The sequence below is a fragment of the Physcomitrium patens genome, chromosome 18 (genome assembly GCF_059467195.1).
Source record: "Physcomitrium patens ecotype Gransden chromosome 18, ASM5946719v1, whole genome shotgun sequence".
NCBI lineage: Eukaryota > Viridiplantae > Streptophyta > Bryopsida > Funariales > Funariaceae > Physcomitrium > Physcomitrium patens.
Window position 1 is genome coordinate 10,084,529 of NC_143427.1, and position 12,577 is coordinate 10,097,105.

A 12,577-nucleotide genomic window follows, 5' to 3' on the forward strand; every position below is an offset into this window, starting at 1 on the left:
ATATATAGAGGCAAGATTGTAGCTTTCTTTATTTTTTTCAAAATCTTTTTTATATTCTTGTCTTTACTTAAGAATCTCTAGTCTTTTTTATATTTGGCAATAGCTATTTATAGTACTTATCTTATATCTATTTTTAATTTTCTTACTTTCTTTCTTTAAATATCAAAAAGATTATATACTTCTTAAATCTTTACAATCTTACTTAAGTTGACTTTATAATTATATTTATATTTGAAAGTCTTTTCTCTTAATTTGCACATTTGATGGAAAAAGATTTACAACTCTTATATGATCTAAATTCATTCTTGAGAGTATTTATGGCTTAATTTAAAAAGAGTGATTGATAAAGAGTAGAATAGACAAAATTCTTACTTTTATGATATGACCAATTACCATCTGAACTACCAAATTCCAAAGTCTTGCTTGCAACATGGATTAAAATAATAAAGCCTTTATTTACTAATTTTGATATAGATTAAAAAATAATACAAAAGATTTATTAGTAATAATATAAGTTACCAACATGTTTAATATGTGGTTAATTTTTTGGCCAAGTTTTCAATCTATCAATCACCTACTAATATTAAAAAAGTCAAATCTACATCTATAAGCTTTTTAAGAAGTGTCTCTATAAGATATTATTAAATTTTCTTGCTTTTATTTACTTCTATATAAATCTTTTTATTTAGGTAAGTAATAATGTAAATATATATATACATATATATTAGTGAAATTACATCTTCTTTTTAAGAATAAATTGTAGAAAAAAAAAATAGATTGAAAAGTCTAAGATGTAGTAGACAATATTTGCTAAATACTTTGATCTTTATTTCTTTCTAAACAAGTTAATAGATACTTTTAGCTATTAATAAAGTTTAATATTAAAGAAAAAAGACCATTCTATTATATAAACATTCTTAAGGCTTTTGTAAATTTCTTCAAATAAAATATTTGAAGCACCATCAAAAATACTTTCTATCTCTAATAATATTACCAAACATCATGAGTCGTTTCCAAGATTGTAATACCAAATAAGTTGTATTTTTCCATCTATTCAAAGAAAGGCATGTTATCTTTGAAGGTCTTTGAGTGTAATATTGTCTTAAAAATTAGAACAATTAATAAAGCTTTGAGGGCAACTTTTATTATAAAATTGATCTTCTATTGTTTTGAATTTTTTAAGATAATGTTTTATAAAAACATTTCCTTCGAACTTTCCCTTAAGTATGATATTACTACAAATAGGAGCAAATAAAAAATTTTATCTTATAAATTTTTATTCAATTTTTTAAAAAATAATTAATTTTAATTATAAAGTATCGAATAAAAAACTATTTATAATTATAAATTTATTTTAAGAATAGTCCCATTGAGTATATCTAGTACAATGATTATTTATATAAATCACAAAAATTTTAAGTATTTTATGTTAATACAAGTTTTGAATTATTAATAAGTCAATTTGAATATATTTTTTCTAAGATTTGTATTTTATATTAATTATTGGTTATATATATATATATATATATATATATATATATTTTTCAGATAATTTTTCTAAATTTTCTTATCTTCCACCAAAATTACAACTTTTGATCAATAACAAATAGTTCTTTTAAAGCCAAAGAAATTTCAACTTTGAGTAATGAAATCAATATAAATTATTGATTCACTATTTTTTGATAAAGTTCAATCAAATATGTCTTTGAATCTTCTAATGTTTGATATTAAGAATTATTCTAATAAATCTTATAATACTTCTAAATTTAAATTGATGAATAATATATTTTTTATTTTGAATGACACTTATATGTTCTAAAATATAAAGTAAGATTATGTGTTCTTTAATCTCATTACATTTTAGATACAATAAGACCTTGAGTTAATTTTAAGAGATTTTTGGTGGCTTCAAATATAAAAATGATTATGAGGGTAAAATTCACCTTTCACCACAAATCATAAGATGGCTTCAATTAAAAGTTACCTATAATTGGTTATATAAAAAAGAAGTAATAATAAAAATAAAAATAAAAACACAAAATAAGTGAGATAAGTGAAATCAAGCAATTACACATTAAAAAATTAGTCACAAATTTTTTACTAGATTTTTATTTAATAAAAAATAAAAATAAAAAAATAAAAATTTAAATAAAAAATTTTATATTTTTTTAATGATATAAAAATAATTTGAATCTAAACTATTATGAGTATATATTTGATAGTTTAAAAATACAATATAAATAATATAAAAATTAAGTGAATAATTTTTATATCAAAGATAATTTATTTAAGAGATTAAAAGTTCAAGCCTCACAAAGGCTCACAAGTAGTATATATGGGTGGCATAGAGAGGCCACAATGCCTTAGTCTTATCTTCCTATCTACATCTAAGGTATTATAATCCATATGAAACTTATATACATTCTTTCCTACAAAGAATATATTATCTACTAGTCCTATCTTCTACTAATAAAACCAACGTTTTTGTATTTTTTTAATTCACCATAGTATTTAATAAATATCTAATTACCTTAAAAGACTTAAAAGAGCTTCTAATATTACTCCTTTTCTTCATAATGGCTTCCAAGGTGGTAAAATTTAAAGTCATAAAAATTACTCTAATAATTCCTAAAATATTCTAAATAAATTCTAAATAAATTCAAAACATTCTTATAATATTTGTATAGTATTAATATCCATTTAAAGCTATATTTTATTTTTTTGGTAATTATTATATTAATGAAATTAGTTTCAATTAGTTATAAATCTTATTTCTTATATAAATTGCAAAAAAGATATGAGATTCTTTTGTATGATTTTTTAACTACTAACTAAAATTCATAGGTTTTTTTATAAGTAATACATATAAATAGAAGAAATTAGATTTTTTTTATAATTATGTGATATTTTTTTAAGATAAAAAACTTCTTATTATTAGCTTTATTTTCCAACTATTATTTATATTAGAAAAAAAATCATTTCTTTCTATAGATTTTATGATGGATCTTTCAATCTCAAACTTTCATGATTCAATATATTTGTGGTAGTATATTATTTAACAAAAATGACACATTCTAATTTATATATAAATACTATTATATGTGAAAAAAGAATTAGATATTTTTTGTCAATATTTATTACTATCATTGTCATATTTTAACATGGCTATTAGGTGAAAGAAGAAAGAAAATATTTTATTATAAAAGAGCATAATTAAAAAGATATAGTAAAAATACATAGATAAAAGATAGGTAGGTAATAAAATCTTGTAGTATTAGAATTTCTTTTTATGAAAATGGATTCTATTTACTTTGTGTGGCCATAAATAAGGAAAAATAATGTAGATTAAAAAAATAAAGAATAACAATACATGTAGAAAGAAGTTAAGAGTTTATTTTAACAAAAATTACCTCAAGAAAAAAAAAATGACACTTGAAGAGGACCGGTTGCCAATCAAGGTTGAAATCAGACCTTAAGGCACAAAACTGAGCACCTACACTATTTTTGATGATTCTTTGGTTGATTAGAAAGCAATATTTAAAAGTAGACTCATAAAAAGATTTTGGAGAGTTAATTTCATATGATTTGAAGATATATTAAGGTTTTGAGATCTTTTCAAAGTGAGAGATGTATTCAATGGATTTGGATTTTAAGAAATAAAAAGAAGTTCAAAATTTTTATGATTTTGTGAATGTTGTAGCATATTTAGAGGTGAAAATTTTTCAATTAATCATTGTACTTGTTATTAATGTGTATGAGAAGTTTGATATCAATTGAACAATTAGATTGAAGGTTGTGAGAGTTTTTATGGTTTATGGACTCAAATTTAGAGTTAGCGATGGTTTTTACGCTCTTGCAAAATCCACCAATTTTATTGAAGTAAAAATTAGTGAGAGCAACTAAGACTTAAATATCTACACATCAACCAATTTTAGAAGCAATTAAATGGTTTTAAGAAGGAAAAATATTTATTGAAAAAATAAGATTCAAGATTAGAAAAGAAGATTGGCCAATATCCAAGCAAATTTTAGAAATTATCTTCTATTTGATATTTTTTATCTTTTTAAAGTTTTTTTATATTACTTTCTAATTTAATTAGTAAGAAGTTTGAAAATTTTAAGTCAAAATCAATAGTTTGATCATTCATTATCAATAATTAAATTTTTTTGTAGGATTTAAGATTTATTTAGGACATGATTAGAATTGATTTAAGGCTTTATCAGGATTTGATTAGATTTGATTAGAATTTCATGAGATTTTGGTCTAAGATTTGATTAGAATTTAGACCTTAATTATAATTTGGTTAGGACTTGGTTAGGATATCATTGAAATTTGATCTAGGATTTGGTTACAATTTAGAATTTATTTAAGATTTAGTTAGAGTTGATTTAAAGATTCATTAAAATTTAATTAAGATTTAATTAGGATTTGATTAGGATTTATTGAGGATTTGGTTAAGATTGGTTCAAGATTTCATTAGGACTTCTTGAAGGTTATACTAGAATTTGAATTGGATTTATAAAAGATTTCTATTTTTAATATTTTAAAAATATTTTGAAAATATTTTTTGAAGATTTCTTTATTATATATATATATTTCTTTATGGTTAATTTATGATTTTTTTTATGTTTCTTTTGTAATTTCTTTAAGAATCTTTTTGAATTTTAATTAAAGATTAATTTATCATTGTTATAATTTAATTATAATTTATTTACGATTCTATTGGAGTTGTTAAAATCTTCTTAGTTTAAGTTCTATTTTACATTCTGCAATCAAGTACTCGGTACATTTTTAAGCAAACTTCATTAAATATGACATCATAGATTATTAAAAAATATTATATGAAATAAAAAAAATCAATTTTTATTTAGATTTTAAAGATTCTTTTTTAAGTTAGTAAATATAGACATAAAATTATTTTTGATCTTCCATCTTTAAACTAATAGACAAACAAAATGAAAGAATCAAGTATTTGAGTAATATTTGATATATACTATCAATTGTCATCAAGATAATTGGATAATTTTTTTTCCATTGGTGAAGTATAGTAATAATAACATAATATATTATTCTACTCAACAATCACCTTTCTATGTTAATTATTATTATCATCATCAATTTAATATATTAAATCTCTCAAAAGTTGATAATCATGTGGCAAAAAATTTGACAAATTATTTATCAAAGTTACATATAGCAATGAAGATACAATCAAATGAAATATAAGAATTTCAAAAGATTAATGTACATGTTTATTATAAGAACCAATCTTGATTCTACGTTGGTAAGAAGAAATAATTATATTTTTATAATATCAAGATAATTTTTTCTTGTAACAAATTAAATTATTACAAATTTATATTATTTTTTATTTATATATGGATTAATTTAGTTGAATATTGATTATACCTATTAAATTTTATGAAAATCCATTCCATGTTCTAAGTATTTTTTGTAGAGCCATACAAAACAAAGAATATATCTGAAAGAAGACAAAGAGGATTTTTTTATAGAAATAAATAACAATTAAGAATCTAATATAGATGAGGTATTAGAATCAAAGAAGTGGTAAAAGAAGTTAAATTATCTTATATATTTGTATCAAGTTATGTTATAATACAAATATATGGTAAAAAATAAAAATGTGAATTCTATTATAAAAAAGCATAGTTGAAATATATAGTAGCAAAAAAAAAGATAAAAGATGAGAAGATAATAATTTTTTTTTGTGTTAATACTACCTTTTTGAAAAAATAACTTCTACTTGCTTTATACATCCATAAATAAGGCAAAGAAAAGTAGATTAAAAAAATGAATAATATTTTTTCATCTTTTGGAAAAAATTAAGAATAATTTTTAGAAAATATTATCTTAAGAAACAAAGAATTGATATCCAAAGAAGAATAGTTATTAACTAGGGTTGATATCAGACCTTAAGACATAAAATTATGGACCTATGATAATGTTACAACTCTTTGGCTGATTAATAAATAAGATTTGAACCTTTTAAAAAGAGCTTAAGGCAGTTATTTAAGTAGGATCCACTATTAGGAACATTTTAGAAAGTTCCAAGGTGGTTGAATAAAGTATAAATAGGACTCACCATGGTCTTTTGGGCAACTTGTCAAGTATGGCTTTGGATCTTTTTTCTTAGTAAAGTTTGGTTTTGCATCTTCTTATTCAATTCTATTCTATTCTATCTCAATTTTCTCAATTTTGCCTTTCGTATCATATTTTCTTCTATTCTATTCAGTTTTGTTTTGATCTATTTTAATATACTTTGTGATGAGATTTATGTTGCTCTGGATTTGAAGGATCCTAGATTTTTGACATAGTTCGATCTTCTTTCATTGATATCAGAGCAAGTATTAGATTATTCTTTGGTAGTGTGTTGATAGCCACCATTTAGTTTGAGATCAGTGGTTGTGATCACATTAGGTACTGTATTGAAGCTATCACAAGCTATTCTTAAGAAGTCAACTGGAAGGAGAGAAGATATTACAATAATAGAGTCCAACAAGAAAATTATAATATTAGAGATATGGCAGAGCAATTCGAGATGGAGGCTCAGATACAATACTTCTTAGGCCAAATAGCTACTCTATAAGGGCAAATAAAAGCCTCTAGAATGAAGGAGTGAATATTTGTTAGGCAAAAATTAAATAAGCCTAATACATACTCTAGGACTTCAAAGCAAGAAGATGTATGTCAATGGCTCTTCAAAATGTGACAATACTTCTAATTATTTGCGGCAAATACCACTAAAAGAATTATATATGTAGCTAGCTAATTTAGAGATGCAGTAGCTATTTGGTGGCAACATCAAGTTCAAAGCTATGGAATTAAAGATAGATTTTGTGATGAGGAGGAGTTTGAGATTGAGGTTAGAAATCAAATTTTACCCATCAATATGGAAAAGATAGTACATGATGAATTGATAAGTCTTATATAATCTAAGTAAGTGCAAGATTATGTCTTTGAATTCATATCTCTATGTCTCAAAATTCACAACATTTTAGAAGCAAAGATGATGGATCAATTTCTATGAGGTTTGAAACTTGAGGTCCAATGAGAGGTGGAATTAAGGAATCAACAAACATTTGAAGATGCAATTAGGATTGCAGAGAAGGTCAATATTATAGATTTCAAAAATCATAGAATACAATCTATATCACAAAGTTCTATGTTGCTATCTAATATTATGGTACAACGACCAATGCTGATGGAGATTGATGCCCTACAAGGATCATTGATACTACAAAGATGACAAATATTGGAGTGAAAGGAATTGTATTTTTATTGTCAGAAGCTAGGCCATCAGATTAGAGGTTGTTCAAAACATCAAAATTCAAGTACCAACAAATCAAGATGGATTCATATTCTTGAAATACACCAAGTCAATAACAAGATGAAGTAGAAAAATAAGGCTCTCCAATAAAAGTAATGAGGGCCAATATTGGAAATAGCTATTATCTTTTAGAGACAAATAACTTAGCCTTGGACAATTATAAAAAGGATTGATAAGATCACCAAGAAGATAGCCATGTCAAGTACTTGTAGATTATGGCTCTAAAAAAAATTATATCTTGATTGAAATTATTAACCAATTTGGGATTAAAACTAAGGTAATTAAAGGAGAGAATATATACCTTGTAGATGATTGAGAGAATGTATTGAATGAGACATGTGAAGAAGAAACCTTGAATATGATTGATACTTACATCTTACAAGAGAGGTTTAAGGTAACAAAGCTAAGATATGATGTTATTCTTGATATGCCATGGCTAGAGGTAAAAAATAAGCAAGTTGAATAGATAGTAAGGACAATTTCTTTCAAAGATGGTGGATGGAAGGTGACTCTTTGTACCTATGTATCAAGTGAAGAAAAAAAAACAATCTATAGCTAAAGACTTCGTGTAGAAATGATCTTTATGAAGAAGCAAATACAACATAAGTAGTCAGTATATATAGAGGATCTTAATCTTATATTAATAATAGAAAAGACAATCAAAGAAGTAGAATGGACAAAGCAATTCATACATAAATATCAAGATGTTTTTCCAACTGATCTATCTAGTAGCATGCCTCATGATCAAAGTACCTCCTTTTAAATAAAACTATTGCTTGGAGCCAAACTAATTAATCGACCAATTTATTATGTAGTACCAAATAAACTTCAAGAACTACAAAAGATATTGGATTAAGTCTTAGAGAATGACTTTATTCAAAAAAGTACATCATCATTGGAAGTAATTGTATTCTTTGGAAGTCAAAGGTCATCTTTTTGGAGTATAAGGTGTCTTCAAAAGGCATGTATATGGAACAAGATAAGGTAAAAGTAGTGGAAGATTAGCCAACCCTCAATGATGTTTTTAAAGTCGATTTATTTTTGGGCCTTGGTAGATATTATTGATGTTTTGTTCAAAAATTTGCACATATTGTCGCCTCATTGATAAGCCTATTGGAAAAAAAGTGGCTTATTTGAATGGAAATTAGAGTAGCAAAGCGCCTTTGATAGGTTGAAGGAGGCACTCATCACTGCTCCAGTATTGCAACCATATGTTTCTAACCTTTCATGTATATTTGATATTAATGCTTTTCACTTTGCTATTGGAGTGGTCTTTTAATAAAACTTTGATAAAGGTCTTTAACTTGTGGCATAAAAATCATGCAAGCTGTGAAGGATAGAGCATAATTATTCTATATGATTGAAAGTAATTAATGATTGTATATACTACAAAGGTGTAGCGTCACAATCTATTAGAGAAGCCAATGATTGTTTAGACTGACCATTGATTCTTGCTACATGATTTACATCTAGAAAATATGAAATTATCATATCATCATTGAGAAGAATAGTTACAACTTTTTGATATTTAGCTTGAGTATAAGCAAGGGCAACAATATACTGTACTAAACAGCTTATCATAGAGATCAGATTCCAAGGTCGAATCAAGAGATAAGGTATAAGTTGCTACCATTAGTAGTGTCATTTCAAATCTAACTAAAGAAGTAGAATAGAAGAAAACTATGCATTAAGATCTTTATTTCAAGATGATTAGTAATTGGCTAAAAGTAGGAAATATACAATATCAAGTTTGTAGTCTTATTGATGGCTTATCCTATTTCAAAAAGTAGATTTATGTATCTCACAATGCTATATTCTAGATGTGCATACTTCAAGAGAGACATGATATTCCAATATTTGGACATGTAAGGTAAGAGAAGACTTTAAAATTGATCTTAAGGACATGTAAGGTAAGAGAAGACTTTAAAATTGATCTTAAGGATATGGTTTTGGGCAAGTTTGGATAATGATGTTTGAGCTTTTGTATGTTCCTACAAGTCATGCCAATGTAATAATGCATGCAATTTAGCATTTTTTTGACTATTGCAACCAATTCTACTATCTATGGCATGTTGAAAGTAAGTGACTCTGGATCTCATTTTGTATTTACTTGGACGCCTCATAATTACACCACAATTTCCATCTCTATAAACCAACTATCAAAACAACTTCATTTGACCATGGTGTGCTTGGATATTGATGCTTCAATATTTGTAAGATATTTTTTGATATTGTCTTTTATAACCATAGAATATCTCGTGTTATTATTTCAAATCAAGATCTACACTTCACGGGAAGTTTTTAGTAAGCCTTGTTTAAGCTATTAGACATATAACTTATCATGTCTATGGTCTTCTATCTCCAAAAAAATGAACAAATAAAATATTATCATATTACATAAAGTCTTACTTGAGAATGCACTAGGCACCTGGCTGTAAAAGGTAGAATAGAAATTGTAACAACAAAATCTTAATTCTAATAGAATATTAAATAATTCTAATTAATTCCTCAATAATATTAAATAAACTTTTATTAAATTTAAAATAAATCTTAAAAAAATTATAATAGAAATAATAAGAAATATTAAAAGAATTCAAAAAAATCTACAATAAATCTTAAAAGAATCCTTTAGAAATCCTTAAGAAATGTTAGAATATTACAAATATATCTTAAATAAATCTCAATCAAGTCATAATTTAACCATCACTGAAATCCTAATGAACTTCAATCTAATTCTAGGCCAAATCCTAAATTCTAAATCAATTTTTAAATAAATATTAAATCCTAAATTATATCCTAAATAAATCCTAAATCCTAAATCAAATCCTAATTAAATCCTAAAACTTAAATCCTATCCTAAGAAAATCTTAAAAAAATCCTAAATCCTAAATCAAACTCTAAAGAAATCCTAGATTCAAAAACAAATTCTAAACAAATCTTAAGTCTTAAACCAAAATCTAAACAAATTCTAAACTTAAAACCAAATCCTAAGACAGATTAGAATCCTAATATCTATTGATTAAAGATTTGATCTTGATTGAAAATTTATATACCACTCAATTTTTACTTATGTGAGAGGATATTAGACTTATTTTCCTATGTGTATGAGAATTTTGAGATCAATCGAACGGTGCATAGGAGAGATATTGGCTCTGGAAGATTGGCATCAAGATTGGAGAAGGAGGCCGGCCAATATCCGAGCATATTTTTGAAGTTATCATCAATTTGGTAACTTTGATCCTTTTCAATTTTTTTGTGCTTGTTTTTAACTTGTTTTTTTAGAAGTGTGAAAAATTTGAGTTAAGATCAATGGTTTATTCATTAGTTATTGAGATTTAAATCTGTTGTAGGAATTACTAGGATTTGGTTTAGGATTTAGGGTTTGGATTAGGGTTTGATTTAGGGTTTAGGATTTGGTTAGGGATTGATTTAGGATTTAGGATTTGATTAGGATTTGATTTAGGATTTAGGATTTGATTAGGGTTTGATTTAGGATTTAGGATTTGTATTAGGGTTTGGTTAGGATTTGGTTTAGGATTTAGAGTTTGTATTAGGATTTGATTAGGGTTTGGTTTAGGATTTGGTTGGAATTTGGTTTAAGGTTTGTTTAGGATTTGATTTAGGGTTTGGTTTAGGATTTGGTTAGGATTTGGTTAGGGTTTGGTTTAGGATTTGGTTGGAGTATGATTTAAGGTTTATTTAGGATTTGATTTAGGATTTAGGATTTGATTTAGGGTTTAAGATTTAATTAGTTTTGGCCTAAAGTTTGAATGAAGTTCAATAGGATTTTGACTAGAATTAAATAAAGATTGAATTGAGATGTATTTGAGTGATATTTGTGATCATTCTAATATTTCTTTAAGAATTCTTATTGTTGGTTTCAAATTTCTTTGAAGTTTTTTTGAATTTGATTAAGCTTGCTTAGCATTATTATGGTCTAATTAGAAAATTATTAGTATTCTATTTGAATTAGGATTTTGTTATTGCAATTTCTATTCTTCCTTCCACAGCCAGGTGTTCGGAGCATTCTTAAGCAAGACTTCACGTTGTCGTGATGTAACATGGATAACAAGTGAAAGGATGAAGAAAATCTCATATTTTGAGGATCTCACTTCAAAAATATTGTAGCAAATTATCTTGGAAAAATAGATATTAGTCAAAGGATAGAAAAATTAAAGGTGCTAATGTTGCCTATTTGCAAATTATGCTTCTATTTACTTTGTAAGGCCATAAATAAGACAAAAAAAGATAGATTAGAAAAATAAAGGATATAGGCATATGTAGGGAGGAGTTAGGAGTGCAAATTAGTAAAAATTACCTCAAGAAGACATAAGTTGATACCCGAAGAGGACCGGTTATGAATCTGAGTCGAAATCAGACCCCAAGGCACAAAACCGTGCTTTGACGGCGACTCAAGGACTCTTTGGCAGATTGGAGAGTGGGATTTGATAGAAGATTGGATAGGATTTCTATAGGCATTGATTTTGGGTGATTTGGAGTTATGACTTTGTAAGAGCTTTGCAAAGTCAAGGTTTGTTTTGGATGACTTGGATTTTATGAAATAAAATAGGATTTATGATTTGGGTGATTTTGAGAGTTTTGTAGCAGATCTATGGATGAAATTTTGTAGGTTTATGGTTATAATTGTGTTCAATATGTGTTGTGAATTTGAGCTCAATCTAACGGTTGAATTGAAGGATATTGAGGTTTAAGTGGATCAAGGTCTCAAAAAGTAGAATTTTAGGTCTAGTGAGGGTTTTTAAGATTTCTTGCAATCTACTAGTTGGATTGGAGTGAAACTTATGTAAGAGGATATTAGATTTGTTTTTCTATGTGTATGAGAATTTTGAGATCAATCGAATGGTGCAAAGGAGAGATATTGGCTCTGGAAGATTGGCATCAAGATTTGAGAAGGAGGCCGACCAATACCCGAGCACATTTTTGAGGTTATCATCAATTTGGTAACTCCGATCCTTTTCAAATTTTTTGTGCTTGTTTTTAATTTATTTTTTTAGAAGTGTGCAAATTTTGAATTAAGATCGCTGATTTATTCATTAGTTATTGAGGTTTAAATTTGTTATAGGAATTACTATGGTTTGATTTAGGGTTTGGTTAGGGTTTGGTTAGGATTTGGTTTAGGGTTTGGTTTAAGATTTGATTAGGATTTGGATTAGAATTTGATTTAGGATTTAGGATTTAGATTTTAGATTAGGATTTGATTTAGGATTT